This window comes from Mytilus galloprovincialis, chromosome 5, assembly GCF_965363235.1.
Source record: "Mytilus galloprovincialis chromosome 5, xbMytGall1.hap1.1, whole genome shotgun sequence".
Lineage (NCBI taxonomy): Eukaryota > Metazoa > Mollusca > Bivalvia > Mytilida > Mytilidae > Mytilus > Mytilus galloprovincialis.
The window spans coordinates 42,763,612-42,776,312 of record NC_134842.1 but is presented as its reverse complement, the minus strand read 5'-3'; the positions used below and the strand labels follow the sequence as shown (position 1 = coordinate 42,776,312).

The 12,701-nt window shown below is 31.7% G+C and overlaps 1 long non-coding RNA gene across 1 annotated transcript; it reads left to right on the top strand.

Moving 5' to 3' along the window:
* The first annotated feature begins 7,351 nt into the window (after positions 1 to 7,351).
* LOC143074528 (uncharacterized) lies at positions 7,352 to 9,597 on the top strand. Its single transcript, XR_012977913.1, has 4 exons — positions 7,352 to 7,422; positions 8,041 to 8,180; positions 8,718 to 8,856; positions 9,104 to 9,597. It is a non-coding gene; the product is annotated as an uncharacterized LOC143074528 (long non-coding RNA).
* The last annotated feature ends 3,104 nt before the right edge of the window (positions 9,598 to 12,701 follow it).

The window sequence follows — 12,701 nt, the reverse complement described above, 5'->3', positions numbered from 1 at the left end:
GTTTTTTAACACAACAAGTTTATGATTGATAGGTTCTGGTATTGGTGTGGCATATTTGATTAAATGTTTACTGCCAAACTTTTGATCTTTGTCCGTGATGATACTATGGCAAATTTGAATATATAATAGATTTATCAGTGTTATAGTGTAAATATCTGTCTTCACCCTTCAGATGTCTGTGATGATACTATGGCAAATTTGATTAGAAAAATAGATTTCTCAGTGTAATAGTGTAAATATGACTCCGTCACTTGAAGGTGTATTGCTTTGGCATGTTTGTAAATGGAAGTATTCAGTCATTTGCTGGTTGTTTTACTTTTAGAAAAGATCATTGTCTTTGATACAGTCTGAAACAATGTGATATTTACCCGAAAACACTTATTGTGACTCATATTTCACATGGCCATATAGTTAGTGTAAAACGTCCTTCTGATGTCATCTATGGCAATTTAAACATGATCAGGACATCGAAGTAACATAAGGGGCCTCGGTGGCCGAGTGGTCTAAGTAGTTACTACTGTAAACACTAGCCAGTCAACACTGAGGTTGTGAGTTCGAACTCTGCTCGTGCGGGTGGACTCGACTCCAATAATAATTCACTAGGATTGTCAGTTTTCCTATCGAAGGTCGATGGTTTTTTCCGAGCACTCTAGCTGCCGTGCAATAGCAGTGCTTAAAAGTGGCGTTAAAACATCAAAAATCAAAATCAAATCGAAGTAACATCAAAACTGACATTTTATTTAGTTTAAGTGTCGAAATTACATCATTCCTTTCTTTTTATTTATTATATTCTAAAGGACTAAGTACTATGTGTGCTTACCTTTTCAAATTTAGACATTAAAACAAATAATTGGTTTAGATTATATGTCTTTTTTTAATTGATTGATTGCAAATACTTCAAAAGGTTTTTTCAATGATATATGATTTTGTTCTATTTAAACGTTTAAACAATCCGACAGCAGATTACTTTGATATCGAAATGATTGCAATTATCAGTTAATCAGGCATACCACTCCAATTCATTAATAATGTATTTTTGGTATTCATTATTGCGATTTAATGATATAAAAGGCATATGATGTATATGACTGAATACCTTCTTTGAATAGTTCGACAGAAAATGCATTTACTTAGAAGCTTTATGATTTCTGTTATATTTTACGGTTGGTATTTTTTAGTGTTAGGCATTTTCACAGAGACGTTGAAATAAATTCGGCATTTGCAATGAGATATCAAAACAAATTTATTTATGTCTATTATATAATTGATTCCATTGTAACTATTTTATTGTTCATATGATTATATTTTTTTACAAATGAGAATAAAATTGAATATAATTAAAAAAAAGGAATGTATTGTTATGTCTAAGTTAATTTTTCCTAAACTATTTACCAGTTTCTTTATCATTAGATTATTATTGAAAACAATTGTCTCAAATATCATGAATATGTATAGCTTGAATATGTTCAGCAATTTTTCAAAAATATGTTTTAGTAAATAGTAAACAATCTTCTTGAATAATTATTTTGCAGATCTATATGGTGCTTTACAGTATTACAATGATACATGTAACTATCCGTTTTTCACCTTCGACTACTGTGGAAACAAAGCTGCAGGGAATGGCCTTTACATTAGAAAATACTATTTACATAATTACATTTTTTTAGATAGTTCTTATATCCCATTGTGTGAAATAAGGTAAGAACATTTTCTCTTTATTTGAAATGATGAGAGTCATTTAGTCATTTTTTCAGCTTGACTATCAACTAAGATAACCTTTTTCTGACAGCATATCCGGTTTTATAATAAGTATAGGACTATACTATTTACTTCAAACGAAAGCAATAATCTTATTCCTTATTTCTTATGAGTGTTTGTAAAATACCTATTAAATCCTTTATTGCTAAAACGTTTGAATGACGGCCGTTAACTTTACAACCACCAAATATAAATGTTTTCGGGTTGCTTACCATAGTATTACCGTTACTGATTCTTAAAATTAATTTTCAGTAGTAATGCATACACAAATCAAAACTGAAAGTAGAAAAAACGTTCAATCTTCAAACATGAACCAATGTTTTAACTTGACAAAAGTAATCATAGTTAATCGTAGTAAAAACAAACAGGTAAAATCATTATTTGTACTGATACTTTTCTCCTTGAAGAACCTCAAAGATATTCTTACTACATGATAATCATATAGAGGTTGCACGGTAGTATTTACACACTGGAACTTAGTTTTCTCTTTTGCGTACCCCACTGAAGTCAACAGTGTGATTGGACAAAATGTACAGTGTCTGCTGAAGATACTTTCCCAAACTGAGGAATGAAAGTAATTCATTTACCTGAGTAATTATAATTTTGGGCAGTGTTAGAAAGTGGTGAAAATTCTGAAAAGGTTATTAATATTTCTGTGGGTCAGGAAATAGTACTGCGCTACCTTGAGTATTCTATTTCCTGGTATTACTTCTCCAAAAAGAAGTAACGTAAAGCAGATTATTTCAGAAGGTCAAAGCTGTCATTCTTTATCATAGTGATATACATGTGCAATAAGATATCTTATATAGTCAAAGAATAAATAACGGTACCAACTGATAGTACATGTCACAACAATGTTCATTCAAAAATAATCATTTTTGTGGGAGTTTCCAATACTATGCACCCTTGCATTTTGAAATGTTAGAAGACAGTTTCGGAGAATCATCGTTAGCTAGCCTGTGATGCAGATTTACAAATACCAGAGAGACTTTTCATCTTGTACAGATTTCAGTTTTCACTCAAAAGCATATAGATAATATATGGATATATTAGAGACGTCAATAAATGAGATGCAAGTCAACATTCCAGCCGAACAACAGCACTGATAAAGTTGAAAGAGATGTACAGACACCAACAACAAATATGGATGACAAGTTTAGTTTCTTTCTATTCCAGTTAATGCAGGTAGGAATAAGAAGTTTCATGTTTATATTATCAGTGACAATGTATTATGTTTCTAATATAAATAGCATGCATTTCATTTTTAGATTTTCATGTATATACATTTAAAGACCAAACACAAAAGTAAACATGTGTAAAGACTTCCTTCCATGCTTAGTGTTTTTCTTCTTATGCTTATTCTTAAACAGCAAGTGAATTGACATACGTAAATTATTGGCACCAGTTGCTCATTGCCATGCAAAGTGCCAACAATAGCACTTTTAAAAGGGTAGGTAAGCTCTTTAATGCCCAACATGCTAGATTTGTAAGGTATTTTATTTTTTTGATATAAACAGTTGTTTTTTTTAATTTACTTTCAATGTTATTTGTAATCAACTGGCTATTAGATACAGAACTATTTATATTTGTATACAAGGTTTTTATCCAATTTATGAAGGCTTTATTAAAACCAAAATATTCTAAAGTATGATACATAACATTCTATTGTAATGTGTTGAAGGTGTCAGACCACCAATTAAAAATCCCTATCTGTTGAACCAAATTTTGCAATTTTCACAGCTTTCTAAATATTTTACCTTAAGTTTAACTTCATAAAAACCAGGTATATCCTTAAATGTACATGTATCAGCTTTCTACATGCCAATTTTCACCATACCTTTAAAGCCTTCTAACAAAATAACTGACCATCAAACAGAGGTACTCCAAAACAAAAACCTGGTTTTCTGGAAATCTAAAATTAGTATACTATGGAGCGCATTTATCCTCAATTTTTAATGCAAACTCATAGACAAGTAAATTTTGACTCAAAATGATCTAGATATATTTCTCTTTCACCAAAAGTTTCTTTTCTGCAAAGAGTGAATGAGATTGTCTTCATCATCTCCATCTTTTAATTCAGGTTGTTCATCAGTATCCTCTATTTTGTCATTTTCTGTAAGAGCTTCAGTTTGTTGTTTTCTTCATGTTTTGTATTTTCGTCATCATTAACTGTTGTTGTTTCTTGTTGCTCTTCTCCTTCTGTTTCAGTATGTTTTTCCATGTTCTTTTTCACAAATGAAGGGCATTCAATTTTCTTGATTATGGACATATTCATTGCATAGTTTGTATTTCCATTCATTTGAACAGTTATTTATGTTTATTTATATCATGTCTTTTCAGTTAGTATTTATTGCACAAGCAAATGTCTGTATCTTTCAATTGACCAAAGTGATATATTCTTGCTGTGTATTTACTGATTGTAAAAAACCTTGGAAGTGGTTTGTCAATTTTTTTGCATGAGACTATTTTGTCTCCTGTCCAGCAGTGGGTAACCATATTGTCAACCCTGAGTCTTTCTCTGTTTTAAGACAAAAACATCTATGCTTTTTGTCTAAATTCTCTGTCAATTGACCATCATCTGCTGATAGTGTGATGTTTTTAACTCTTACTGTTGTTGTTAACCACTCATCTTTTTGGTAATATGGGATCTGGGAATACAGAGGTACCGACTTGTTTCGTATTAATGTGATACCTCCTGTTAGCAACATCATTCTGTCTTCCTCACTGTCTAGATAGATTTTCCACATTTGTTTTATTCTTTGTACATGTTGTATGCCTCTTACAAACTGTAGTTTGATCTTATGTCCAAGTGCTTGTATATTTCTACTTGTGTTATCCAAAGTTCTTTTGACGGAGTTTTGTTGCCAAAGAAGTCTGATTCTTTAATGAAGATAGGTTTGACTCCTTTAAGCTTTGGTTCAGGATTACTGTAGGCCTGATAATTTAAGTCAGTTAAAAATGTACACGTATACCTCATAAATTGTTTTTAGTTTCATTATCTAATATTACTGTATAATATATATTTCATTTCTACAGGGAAGTTGAAACAAAAATCTGATGTCAGTTGATGAACAAACAAATTAAAACAGAAATGAATTCATTTATTTGTAACTTGTATGATGAATCTTTATGTCATTGTTGAAAACGATCTCCATTGTAAAAAAAATGTCAGTCTTCAAATACCAAAATGAGTCTTTCCAGAAATACGTTTGAAAATCTTCTATGATTAAGAAAAAAAAACTTTTACACAATAGTACTTTAGGAATACATTTTTATTTTTCTGCTTAGAAAACTGATGGTTAATCTTGAAAACTCAGAAACATAAAAATCATGCTCAGCCAGTCATTTCTTCATTTTATGCAAATTGTCGAAAAATCTAATCTTCCTGAATTTATTAATCTTTCTATTATATATAGAAATTGGAATGCTTATATTCAGGCTTGTTTCGATTTTCTTCCCAATCATATCTTAATGCCTCAAAATGCCGAGCAAGATTGTTTTCGTTGACAGTTCTGAAAGTTAATTGTGACGAAACTCACAAAATTGCCAATTTCTAAAAATAATTAAGGTGAAAATTAACACTATAAACATTGATAAAGAACTGTTTGTAATTTACTTTCATTCAATACACCAAATATAGAAATTGGTAATTGGTTTCTGAGATACTGGCCAAACTGAGGAACTTTTGACTAGTAACTAAAGTGCTCAATATATTGTTCTCTTCTAATGAATATTTAATGAGACTTTTGAATTGGTCTACATTAAGGTCACACTGATCTAAAATAATTCTGTGTTCGATTTCTTCGAACCATTGAATTATTATTGGTTAATCTAATTTTGTATTTCGATTTTGGATTTTGACCCGTATTTTTTTTTATTTGTCTATATCAAGGCCCAAAAGGTTCAAAATTAAAGTACTAAATATATGTATTTTTGGATATGCCAAATATAACTGCAAAGAAAAATCCTGGATTTTGTGCCCTGTTTTTAAATTGGTCAACGTTGAGGCCCAAAAGGTCGAAAATCAAACTGTTAAATTTCATCAAGAATTAAATTATTTGGATTCTTCGATCTGCCGAATCTAACTGTGTGTTTCGATTTTATATTGGGCTTGAATAAAATTTTGATCTGCACTAAGGTCCTTAGGATCCAAAATGAAACTTACTTTGGTTTAAGAAAATTTAAATTTTTGAGGTTCTTTGATATGCTGAAACTAAACAAAAACTTAGATTTTTCATTTTTGGCCCAGTTTTCAAGTGTGGTCAAATAAAAGTCCTAACCTTGTATTTAGCTTTTGAATTTTGCACCCCGTTATCAATTTATTAAATAACTGTAGAATAAACAACTAGAATTTATTCGGAAAATTAAACTGTAAGTTGAATGTGATGTCCTGTTTCAGTGACCTAGCTATATTACATTCAACTTGTCTATCTGTCTGCTTATAGGACAAATATTTATGTCACACTTTCCCCAGATAATATTGGACTGTTTTAAACAGACTTAAACTTAAAAGTTTGTCTGCAGCTCCAGAGTGATGAGGTATTACTTTTTTTTTTATTTGTCTTACAACCACCTTTTTTTTGTATAACAAAATCAATGAAACTTCTTGTTAAAATTTATCACAGTCTTCATCCAAATCTATTACAATTACTGGTCATAATATCAATAGTTGGTGGTTCTTATGTGCTCAAACACACTTTTGCAAATACTTACTTGTCGGAATATAATTTTCCTGGTCAGAAGCAGCAGACTGTTATTGTTTCTTAGTCTCCAGTAATTTGTATGTATTTAGTCAGTCAAATGTCATCACTTAGTACAAACAAATTATTGATATGTTAATTAAAAAAGTTTCTGGCATGTTAAATTGAAGAAAATAAACTAGTATCTTTCCATCTTTAATGAGTTTACCAGTCTGTAAAATCATGAAAGTAAATACACAGCTCGAAATAAATATTCAATTTTAAATAGTTAGAATAATAATGTTTTTAATTATTTTAGGCTGTGTATACTTTCCCACAAGACCAACATCAGTGGGAAAGTTCACACATTTGTAGCAAGTTGAAATAGAGATGCTCATGATCAGCAACATTGCATAAAGGAGAATCAACCTAACTCAGAAAACAGCAATATGTCTACCTTAAGTGTATATTGCTGTTGCGATAGAGTGTTTGTTACATCATTTAATTTTGACAGTCATTTATTCCAAGAAAATCATAATTACAGGAAATATAAAGAAAGAAGCGCTTTATTAAAACATTCAAAGATAAGCTAAATGCATAAAGGAAGTACGTCATTTATGCACAACAATAACGTAACGTCACACTACCCACGTGGTCACGTCACTTAGTTACATATCTTGATGAATCCCGTGAATGATGAAAACGTTAGAACAATATTAATAATATTTCATTATCTACTTACCTGATTTTTTGTGTTTATATTAATATAAGAATCTGTACACGACTTATTTTAAACATTTATTAATATTTGTCTATATTTATATATATATATATATATATAGATATATTGAAAAATTTTGTGAATTTTGTCCGCGCTGATTCAAAAGTTTTTAATTTTGTCACACTTTTCTCATGTTTTTCAGTCAAATTATGAAAGATGTGCATTGTACGAAGAATTACTGCTGATACATGTAACTGTGGCAGGGTAACTTAATGTTTTTTTGAAAAAAGAAATAGTCTGGTGATCTATAATGGTTTTTTTTTTAAAGCTCATTGTTTTGACCATCTCATGTCAAATAAAAAACAAATTAATGGAGCAAATTTTTTGAATTCTTTTTTACAAATTCTGTTATTCATGTGTGCAGCAAACTTGACAAAATTTGAGCTGGATTTAATAAATATGTATAAAACTGCCATAAATTGTGTTTTATTTATATCTTTAACACTATGTGTGTGATAACTAAAGAACCAACCTTCTGAGATACTTTCAGAGCTTAAAAAATCCAGAGTTTCTACTTCAGGTATGTATATATTCATAAATGTGTTGTACCAACTTTGGTGACGGACGTTACAATTGAAACATCACTGGAAGCATACTATTCGCAAATCAATTTTTATAGAGGCCATTAAGAAAAAATTAAAGGTAAAAACAAAATACATGTATCTGTAGGGACTCACCTCAAATAGGTTTACCTTCAATATCAATATTTTCGGTATTCGAAATTCAACCTTTGCTTAATACTCATCAGAAATGTTTGTAGGGAAATCGAGTATTCAATATGGTTATAATTGAATATTTTTTGACAATATTTATTTTTCTCAGAAAAATGACCGAATTTTTGGAATGTGTCAGCAATTTTACAAACCATTGTTCAAATTGGAAGATACCTCAGGAAGTGACTAGATGGAACCACCTTGAACATTTCAACACCTTTATAATTGGCGCCTGTTTTAATGTTAATGGTAAGTTGAAGACCTGATATTACGTACTATTTTAAATACTAGTACATTAGCGAAACATTGGTGCAAGTAGGTTCTTTGCTTGGAGAAATAATTTGTTCACTTTTTATCAGTGTATTCATCAAAATTTTTAGGGAACCAATCAGAATTCTTTTCAACATTTATACGTATTTCTTACTAAGTTTTATGTAAGGTATTTCAGTAGACATCTGGGTATTGCAAAACTATTGATGATATTTTTGTCAGAATTACTTGCCGTTAATGACTGATTGTAATTACTAAACATCTGTGTTCTTCAATGCTACAATATCGATATAAAAGAATTCCTCTTAAAACAATGAAAGTGACAGCTTTGCCCTTGTTTCAAGAAGCATGAGTTTTTCCATGATGAACATAAACTTATGATAGAAACCAGGATTAACTTTTGTATTTACGCCAGATGTACGTTTTGTCTACAAAAGACGCATCAGTGACGCTCGAATTGAAGGCATCTTTGTGACTCTTTAATGAAAAACATAAATTCAAAATTATATTTTTCAGCGTTAGATGATGGATTAAGGTGTATTGGTTCAAAAAGAGGGAATGTGCTTAACATATTCGCCAGGAGGAACTGCGACAAATCTGCAGCAGAATGGACAAACACTTTAAGGCCTAGAACAGAAATGCAACATTATTGTATGTATGTACTCTTTATAATTTATCTTTAATCAAAGTAAATTTTTGAAAACCAATTAAAACATAAAATACAAAATACAAAAAGAAAATGAAAAATAACGCTTAATTTTTTTTTACCTTTACCAAAGTGCAAAGCAAATGTGAATTTCTAATCGCATCCAGTTATTCGTATAGCTAAAATATATATAACGTTTTATGTATATTTTCACATCATGCAAAACCGATGTTATCAATGTTTTTTTTTTCTTCAGTCGTATGATTTTTATAATCCAATGTCTTGTCAATCAAACACGAGAGCTCGGATGTTCCTGTTCCGATGAATTTTATGATTTCTTGCTACATTCGTCCTACGTCCGTTTGCCAGTAGAGTGTTTTGAATCTAATTCGACTAAGATGAAATGGCATTACATGTACACAGAAATACCAAAAAAGTTCCCAGTAAGACAGAACAGAACATATGAAGAAGAACCAAATACATGTACCACTACTGATGATACTGTTAGTTCTGCAGCTTGGAACTACATGCCACACGTTTCAATAATCAAACTGAATTTGATTTTATACTTGTTACAAGCAGTTTTGGAGTTACCATTGAAAATTAACTTTCTGATTTAAAGTTCACGAAGACCTATATTCTTGCACTTTTTCAAATGGACAGTTTTTTTTTTTTATTTATTTGCCAACATTTTGACCGTATATGTTTTAGTGTACCGTGTGTTCCTTTTTAGTTTAATTTACTTCAATAATGAGCATAGATGACTGTTTGGCTCTGTCAATGATTGATAATCTAGATTTAGATTCCTGTTCAATGATTACATGTAATCTAAAAACAAATTGTTTTGTTTGTTGTTGTTTTTTATTGCCATTTCATATTTGTTTCAAAATACAATCAATGTATGTTGTTTGATGGGTTATTTAATAATTCGAATGAAAAATCGTTTAAGAATGACTTGCTGCCATTCATACAAAAGCCGTTAGGTATTCATCACATTCGCACGAAACTTTATTCATTACCCCTTTCGAAACTTCATTCTCTGTTCAATTTATGTTTGGAATCCACTGTTACAAACCCTCATTCAAACCAATACAAACTTGAAGCTATAATTTCGGATATTGCAAGTCACAGACGTTTCAAGCCAGTTCGCATTGGAAAAGATGAAAAAGAGAAAAGATCTTTTCTTAATCTTTCCTTTGCCAACAAAGGTCTCGATGGCGTCAACCTAGGCAATATCCTTCATCATAAATTAGTGCAATCGAAAATACCTCCTTATTTCAAAGACCAGTCTGTACCAATAATTTCTTATACCTATACCAAACCTATTGCAACTAAAATTTTCAATTACAAACGCGTTTTGCAGGATCTCGATATTGACGACTTCAAGTCTAAACCTCCTGATTGCACTTGTGCTAGTTCCAAATTCACATATAATCCTGCTGGCCACGTTATTACCGGTGACCTTAACATTGTTAATAACACTTCTCTACGAAATGTGTTATCGAAAGGTCCCAAATATCGTGAGCCTAAATCCATCAATTGGAAATACAACTTTAAAATTTTGATGGATTCAGTCGAGGATTATGCCAGGCAATGGGCTAAGCGCGAGAAGGAAGACGTAGACACTCTTTCCGAATGGATTAAGGCAGTGAGGTCGTTGATACAAATCAGAATTAAGAAACTGAATTGGTCCATCAATGCCCATGCTACGTCAATCTTTAAAGACCCAAATGTTGCAAAACACCTATCCGACCTCCATGACAAATATGTTGTTGTCCCTGCAGATAAAGCCCCAAATAACATCGTTTTTGTGTGTAAAAGTCACTACATCAACTGCTTGATAAACGAATTAGGTATTGACAATTCACTTGGTAACTCAACATATACCCTCACGACACTTACCAAAGAGGAAATCCTGGATAATCATAGGTCTGTTCTATGTTCCTTTGGAATTTCAACCAAAGATGAAGAACTGGATCTTCCATCACTGTATTGGATACCTAAACTACATAAGTGTCCTTACAAACAACGGTATATTGCTGGGTCTTCCAAGTGCTCCACGAAACCTCTTTCTAAATTATTAACATCTATTTTATCAGCAATCAAAGACGGGCTTCAAAGTTATTGTGAAACTGCCTATTCTAGAGGTGGCGTGAATCAGATGTGGATCCTTAAAAATTCAAAAGATCTTTTAGAGTACATACAATCTAACTCTCTTTCATCTTGTAACAGTATTAAAACATTTGACTTTTCTACCCTGTACACAAGTATTCCACATTCCAAACTTAAAGACAAATTGAAAGAGTTGATATTACTTTGCTTCATAAAAAAGAATGGCCAACGTAGATACAAGTATCTTGTCTTAGGGAGGGATAAATCCTACTTTGTAAAGAATCACTCTGATTCAAACAAAAAATTCTCTGAAACTGATATTATCAAGATGCTTGATTTCTTGATTGACAACATATTTGTTACGTTCGGAGGACGTGTTTTTCAACAGACTGTCGGCATTCCAATGGGAACAAACTGTGCCCCTCTACTCGCCGATTTGTTTCTTTATTATTATGAGGCTGACTTCATGCAGGAACTTCTTAGGAAGAAAGATAAGAAGTTAGCAATATCCTTTAACTCTACTTTCCGCTATATAGATGATGTTCTTTCACTAAACAATTCAAAATTTGGTGACTATGTGGAACGCATCTATCCAATCGAACTAGAGATAAAGGATACTACAGATACAGTTAAGTCGGCTTCATATCTTGACTTACATCTAGAAATTGACAATGAGGGTCGGTTGAAAACAAAACTTTACGACAAAAGAGATGATTTCAGCTTTCCAATTGTGAACTTTCCATTTCTAAGTAGCAACATTCCAACAGCACCTGCATACGGGGTATATATCTCCCAATTGATACGATATTCCCGTGCTTGCATTTCCTATCATGATTTTCTTGATAGAGGTTTGCTGCTCACAGGGAAGCTATTAGACCAAGAGTTCCAAATGGTGAAGTTGAAATCATCCCTTCGTAAATTTTACGGACGCCATCACGAGTTGGTTGACCGTTATGGAATAACTGTTTCACAAATGATATTGGATATGTTCCTTACGTCGTAACTACAATCCCCTTCCCTTTCATGAATATGACCTACCGAATTAGACTATTTACCGGATTTGTAATCACTTAAGCAACACGACGGGTGCCACATGTGGAGCAGGATCTGCTTACTCTTCCGGAGCACCTGAGATCACCCCTAGTTTTTGGTGGGGTTCGTGTTGTTTATTCTTTAGTTTTCTATGTTGTGTCGTGTGTACTATTGTTTTTCTGTTTGTCTTTTTTATTTTTAGCCATGGCGTTGTCAGTTTGTTTTAGATTTATGAGTTTGACTGTCCCTTTGGTATCTTTCGTCCCTCTTTAATTGAGTTGTCTATAAATGAAAACACATCTGTCCGCCAAAAAAGAACGTTTAGTAAGATTAAATTTGTACTCGATATTTACCACATTTTTATCCAAAGTAAAATTAGTGTGTTTATCATAATACGTTTCTTTATATGTGAAATATACGTCGTTTTCAAGAAACTAGAAATTAAATTACAAATTCAATTAACACTGTTGAATTATGAGAAAATGAATTATCTCGTTCCGTTAACCATTGTGTTCCATAAACTATAAGGTCAATAACAAAGATAGTTGTCAGTCAATACATTTTTGTGTGTAATAGTTATCCCATGAGGACGCGGTGTGTCAGTGTCAGATCACCCGATGGCAAGAGGCTATTTAACATCCCAGCTGTTTAAGATTAGAGGAAAAACATTTACAATTCGTAAAATCTAGTTTATAACGCCACACAACCAT